We start from the raw sequence: 5695 nt of genomic DNA, 5'->3' as shown, positions 1-5695 counted from the left end.
TTTAAATGTATTTGGTACAGAGACTAACTACACAGCTTGGGCTCATTGTGATCCTCATATTTTCAGCCAGTGCTGGGATTACAGGCGTATGCCACTACACCCAGTCTCGGTGGCCAGCTCAGTGCATCCAGGGACAGGGCCGGTGCAGCATGTGGTGCTGGGGATCGAACCCCAGGCCCTGCGCTTGCTTAAGCACGCATTTATTCTGCTGAGCTATCTCACAGGCCTGACAAGAGAAGATTTTATGCACAAAAGTATACAACCAAGAAGCTTCTAACTTAGTTGAATCAATGAAAGCTGAACCTTAACACCAATTACTCTATTCTGGGAATTTCCCTCTCATTTTCTATTTGCACCACATTTTGCGGAATATGAATCCTTGTTTTCTAATAGTCTCAGATGATTCTGTAACTTAGTCTTTTCTTGCAAAATAGACTTTAAAGTTTTGAACACAGGGACTTAGTTTACCCATGGGAATGACTCTGGGATCTTGGCAAGAAGTGGCTTCAGGTAGGCTTTTAAAAATCCCTTTAGTTAATCGACTGATATTGCAGAAGAGCTCATTTAAACGAAAGCCTGTTGTACTTGCTACTCTTGGCAAATGAGGTTCACACCATTGTACTGAGCTACCCAAAGTGCAACAGGGTCATTAAGGCAGTAATGGAACAAATTAATTAATGGAAGCTAATTAATTCTCCAAAAATACCTGGAAAATGTTACTTCTGAGTGGAAAAGGGTGATTAGGAGCTAGAGCTAGGGATCAAATGCACACGGTGGAATTCTAGGCCTTACTCTAACTTATATTCATCAAGAATTCTTCAAAGCCCTGACTAAACAGGATTCTCATCTCAAATGGGTGAGAAGAATAGCCTGTAAATGGCATACAATATTGTACACCACTTAATATCGTGAATTAATCATATAAATAATGAAAGTTTCACTATAAATTCCAGTTTGTCTATGCTTTATTATTATTCTATATGCAAAACTTAAAGATGCCTGAGGAATACTCATCCAATTCACATTAAAGTGATTTTCTGCCTCAGTTAACACTTTTCCAGCAATTATTCCAAAATATTGTTGACATTCACTCGTGAAATTTTAAATCACTGAAGTCTAGGGTAAATCGCATACTGTATGTAGTAACCTTCATGAAAGGAAAAAAAAATTATTAACTCACATATTATTTTGTCTTCCTCTTTTTGCTTCCTGTTGTAAGTTTCTTTCATACCCATATTTTAGCTTCTACTGTGTGTCAGGAGAATGCCAACATACTATGAGTGTTGGGTCAACTTTGCATCTACTGTTACAACTAGCACAGTTACTGGAATACACACCCACAAAAACACATGCACATATATACTCATGGAAATGAATGAGCCTCTATTGAGATTTTTTTTTCTTTTCAAAGTTTTATTGATAAACATATAGCAATGAGACAGTTTCAAATCAAATCGAAAGTACAGTTTCAACAAATAATACACTGCATATATTCTTCCCAGTGGTTCTATTGAGATTTTGTATCTTGGGTTTTTTTAGTACTGGGGATTGAACTCAGGATCCTGAGCTTGCCAGGCAGGTGCTTATCCTACTGAGCTATCTCCCTAGCCTAGAGATTTTATACCTTGAATCCCTTAAACCTGTCAAATGCTGGTCCAAGTGCTATAAATAAATGATCAATACTGACATTACTCTCATGAAATTAAAAAAAATTATGGGAAAAATTATTGGACAGAAGATACCAAATGAAATAGGTATTAAATTAACAGTAACAAAATAATTTTATTTGTGAAAACACTGTCTAAGGAGGAAAAAGGACATGTTAAATCATGACTTGCACTGGCTGGGGAGAACTTCCCATAGGAAAGGTAGAGAAGATTCTCTGAAAACAAGATAATCAAACCCAAGAGGGAATAATGAGAAGATGAAAATGATGTGAAGATCTCAAGAAAGACCAGCCAGGTGGTGGAAACGTTTTGTACAAAGAACCTGATCCAGGAGACAAAAAGAAGGGTCAAGGCGCAAGCGAGAAGGACCAGCAGAGAGGAATCAGTGTGCCAAGGGACAGATGACACAGAGACCTACAGCTCTGCCCCTAAGACTTTTAACTGAAATGAAATGAAAAACTCCTGAGAGTTTTAAGTGGGGATTAAGGACTAATTTAATTTGTGTTTGGAGACAGGGTCTCATTATGTAGTCTAGACTTGCCTTCACTGTGTAGCCTTTGCTTGGCCTCGAATTCACAGCAATCCTCACGCCTTGGTATCCCGAGTGGTGGGCACCGCGCCCAGCTCTCATATTTTTAAAGTAAGCAGCTGCTGTGGGAGGGTGTAACTGAGGCAGCAGGAGCTCGTGGTCTGTATTATATGGTGGTCTGGAGCAGGAGCTGGAGCGCAGGAGCGCAGTGACCGTGCTGTGTGACTGGATGGCATAGAAAAGCACAGCAGGCTCACTCATGCGACTCACGCCCTTTGGACACAAAGAGAATGTGGAAGTGTCTACGGCTTTTATCCAAATGCTAAAAGTCAAGCCCCCACTTGGTGGGCTGCGGAAGAGAGAAGGAAAGCAAGTACCACTCAGGACTGAAGTGGTGAACGCCGCCTTGAAGCACCAATGCTTCACTCATAGAGAACTGAAGCCCAGAAGAGCCAGGAAAGGAGCTCGATGCCATATTTTCTGAGTGGAATTCGACTAAATTTCGTTTCATTTTTCCTTTTTCCCTTGGTTCTTCATTCATTTCTGAAAGAATGTGAATCAGACTTTAGAAATATTCAGACTGCAGAATGGCTTACTGCCGGGCTGCCTTCTTCCTGGGCCCTATCTACCCATCAAGTGCGGTGGTGATTCAGGATGGGAACTTGGTCTGTGAGGACTTCACTCAGGACCATTCAGCAGACTACTAGGCAAAGTGAAAAGCAATTCTACCTGCAGCTGAATGCAAATCTTGCCGGCTACATCATTACAGTTTCAATTAGTTTTAAGACAATAAAAAAGTAAAATAATAGATGTCATCCTAATTAACCTTCGAATCTGGTAGCTGAGAGTATCGTTTAATGAATACTGTAGCTAAGTGGGAAAAGTATTTATATTTCCTATCAACTCAAAGTGGTCAACGTTCCAAGGAATTCCCAGCAAATTACCCATAAAATTTCTCTAATGATTTGCTCCCATTTAAAAGTGGCTGCTTTGCTCCTTAGAGGGTCACAGGTAAACTGTCTTCAGAGCCCTAACAGCACATGGGGTGGCAGTATGGACTATATTTCCTCAAAGGAAAGAATACTGCAGAAAAGAGGTTCGATTCTTCCAGACAAATCAGTGTTCTTTTAATTGCATTAATTCAAGACAAATGAGGTGGGTTTTTTGGGGGGGTTGATCTAAAAGATTTTTTATTTTATTTTATTTTTTCCCATAATTTTATTGATAAACAAATAGCAATGAGACAGTTTCAAATCAAATTGGTAGGACAGTTTCAATAATTAACACATTGCATACATTCCTCCCAGGGGTTAATTGCTGTACAAGATGCGGACATGATATCCTATTTACAAACACCATTAGAACAAATCCCTCTATTCATTAAGAGAATGTAACTATTTATCTATCCTAACCACTTTGAATACACAGATACAAAATGGACATTCATCAGTATACTACTCTTTTTTTGTTAAGTTCCGTTATTTGAATATTATAGGTGTGTAAACTCAGCAAAATATTCTAAAAGAGTCCAGTAGCCCATAATAGTATTGGGTCCAAATGAGGTGTTTTTGTATGCATTTTTTTTTATTGCATTAATGAAGTTAGCTGCTACTCACTTCCTAAATTATACCTTACTATTTCCAGAGAAAATGTATGTCCCAAATTCTGAACAAATATGTTTTCTAGGACATTTTAAAAGTCAGTCCAGTTCTTTCCTTTGGCTGCAGCCCGCAGCCATGAGTAGGCTCAGGCTGCAGAAGAGGCTGCCTCCAGCGTCCTCCGCTGTGGCAAAAAGGTCTGGTTGGACCCCAAGGAGACCAAGGAAATCGCCAATGCCAATTCCCGTCAGCAGCTCCGGAAATTGATCAAAGATGGGCTAATCACCCGCAAGCCTGTGACGGTCCATTCTGGGGCGCAAGGCCGGAAGAACACCTTGGCTCCCCAGAAGGGCAGGCACGTGGGCATCAGTAAACCCGAGGGTGCGGCCAATGCCCGGATGCAGGAGGTGACCTGGATGCGCAGAGTGCGGATCCTGTGCAGGCTGCTCCAGAGGTACCGGGAATCTAAGATCCACCGGCACGTGTACCGCAGCCTATACCTGAGGGTGAAGGGAAATGTGTTCAAGAACAAGCGGATCCTCCTGGAGCACATCCGCAAGCTGAAGGCGGACAAGGACTGCAAAAAGCTGTTGGCTGACCAGGCCGAGGCTCGCAGATGAAGACCAAGGAAGTGCGCAAGCGCCATGAGAAGCGCCTGCAAGCCAAGAAGGAAGCGATGGCCAAGACCCTGTCCAAGGAGGAGGAGATGAAGTAGTGCCCTGCATGTACAGAGAGCGGGCAGGTCCCAAATACAAGAGGTCTTGTCCATTAAAAAAAAATAATAATAATAATTAATAAATAAAAATAAGTCTAAAGCCAGAAATATAGCTCAGTGGCATAGCACCTGTCTGGCAAGCACAAGGTCCTGAGTTCAATTCCCAGTACAAAAAAATAAAGAAATAAATAAAAAGTAAGTCTGTCTGTACTTCTGAAAAATGTACTTGTTTTTGTGCATTTTAAGATGACTTAGCAGTACCAAAGGAATAGGAGACCTGATCCACCGCCCCCCACCCCGACCGGGTCAAGTAGGTATCACTTGTCACTTCAATCAAAGACATAGTTGGTTCATCTTTTTAAAATGTAAAATTGAAACAAAACAAAACCCTAAATCTTTTTGCTCCTGAGAGACAAGTTGGAAATGGTAAAGGTTTACAATTTATAATGAAAATATTATTTTGTATGTTAAAATATTTGGCTCCCAAATTGATTTTTTTTTCTCTTATGAAAGACAAAAAAGTTGTTCTAATCAACGAATGTAGGTAAGTACTGGATAATGCCTTCATTTTCTTCTATAAAATTTGCATTTACTAAAGTGCTATAAAAACCTACAACTGTTTTTAAAATTCCTTTGACGCATAAAATATCATGCAAAGTTTGGTTTTTTAATGTAGGAACATGGCAGTTAACTATACACAATTATAGCATTTCAAAACTATCAGACAAAGTTAAATAATTAAAGCCTAGAAAGACTAGGCATTGCCAAGAATATGGGGCAATTATTGCAAAAAATATAATTATGATTTTATTGTTTATAATATAAAAATCTGGGAGAATAATTCCAAAGTTTTAACAATTAGAAAATACATCAACAAAATGTAGTATACTTCTATAATAGGATGACTTAGAATTTTAAATAAACTATAGCTGCACATATCAATATAAGTGTATCTTAGAAACATAAGAATCAGTAAAACACAAGTTTCCAAGTAAAACACATATCACATTAATAGATACTACATATTAGACATAGAAATATGTTTATGTTGGGAGCTGGGGAAATGACTCAGTGGAATAAGCGCTACCCTGGCAAGCACAAGGGCCTGAGTTCAATCCCTGCTTCCGGAAAAGTATATATATATGTGTGTGTGTGTGTGTGTGTGTGTGTGTGTGTGTAGTCAAAA

General features: G+C 39.5%; 1 protein-coding gene and 1 pseudogene across 3 annotated transcripts in view; one reads left to right on the top strand and one right to left on the bottom strand.

Moving 5' to 3' along the window:
- Nucleotides 1-5695, bottom strand: part of Prkg1 (protein kinase, cGMP-dependent, type I) — a 1308883-nt gene that overhangs the window by 714662 nt on the left and 588526 nt on the right. The gene's annotated exons all lie outside the window — the stretch shown is intronic.
- LOC105742880 lies at nt 3933-4509 on the top strand (annotated as a pseudogene).

This window comes from Octodon degus, unplaced genomic scaffold (genome assembly GCF_000260255.1).
Source record: "Octodon degus isolate 3935 unplaced genomic scaffold, OctDeg1.0 scaffold00005, whole genome shotgun sequence".
Lineage (NCBI taxonomy): Eukaryota > Metazoa > Chordata > Mammalia > Rodentia > Octodontidae > Octodon > Octodon degus.
The sequence above is the reverse complement of the archived record's forward strand: the minus strand, read 5'-3'. Positions and strand labels throughout refer to the sequence as shown.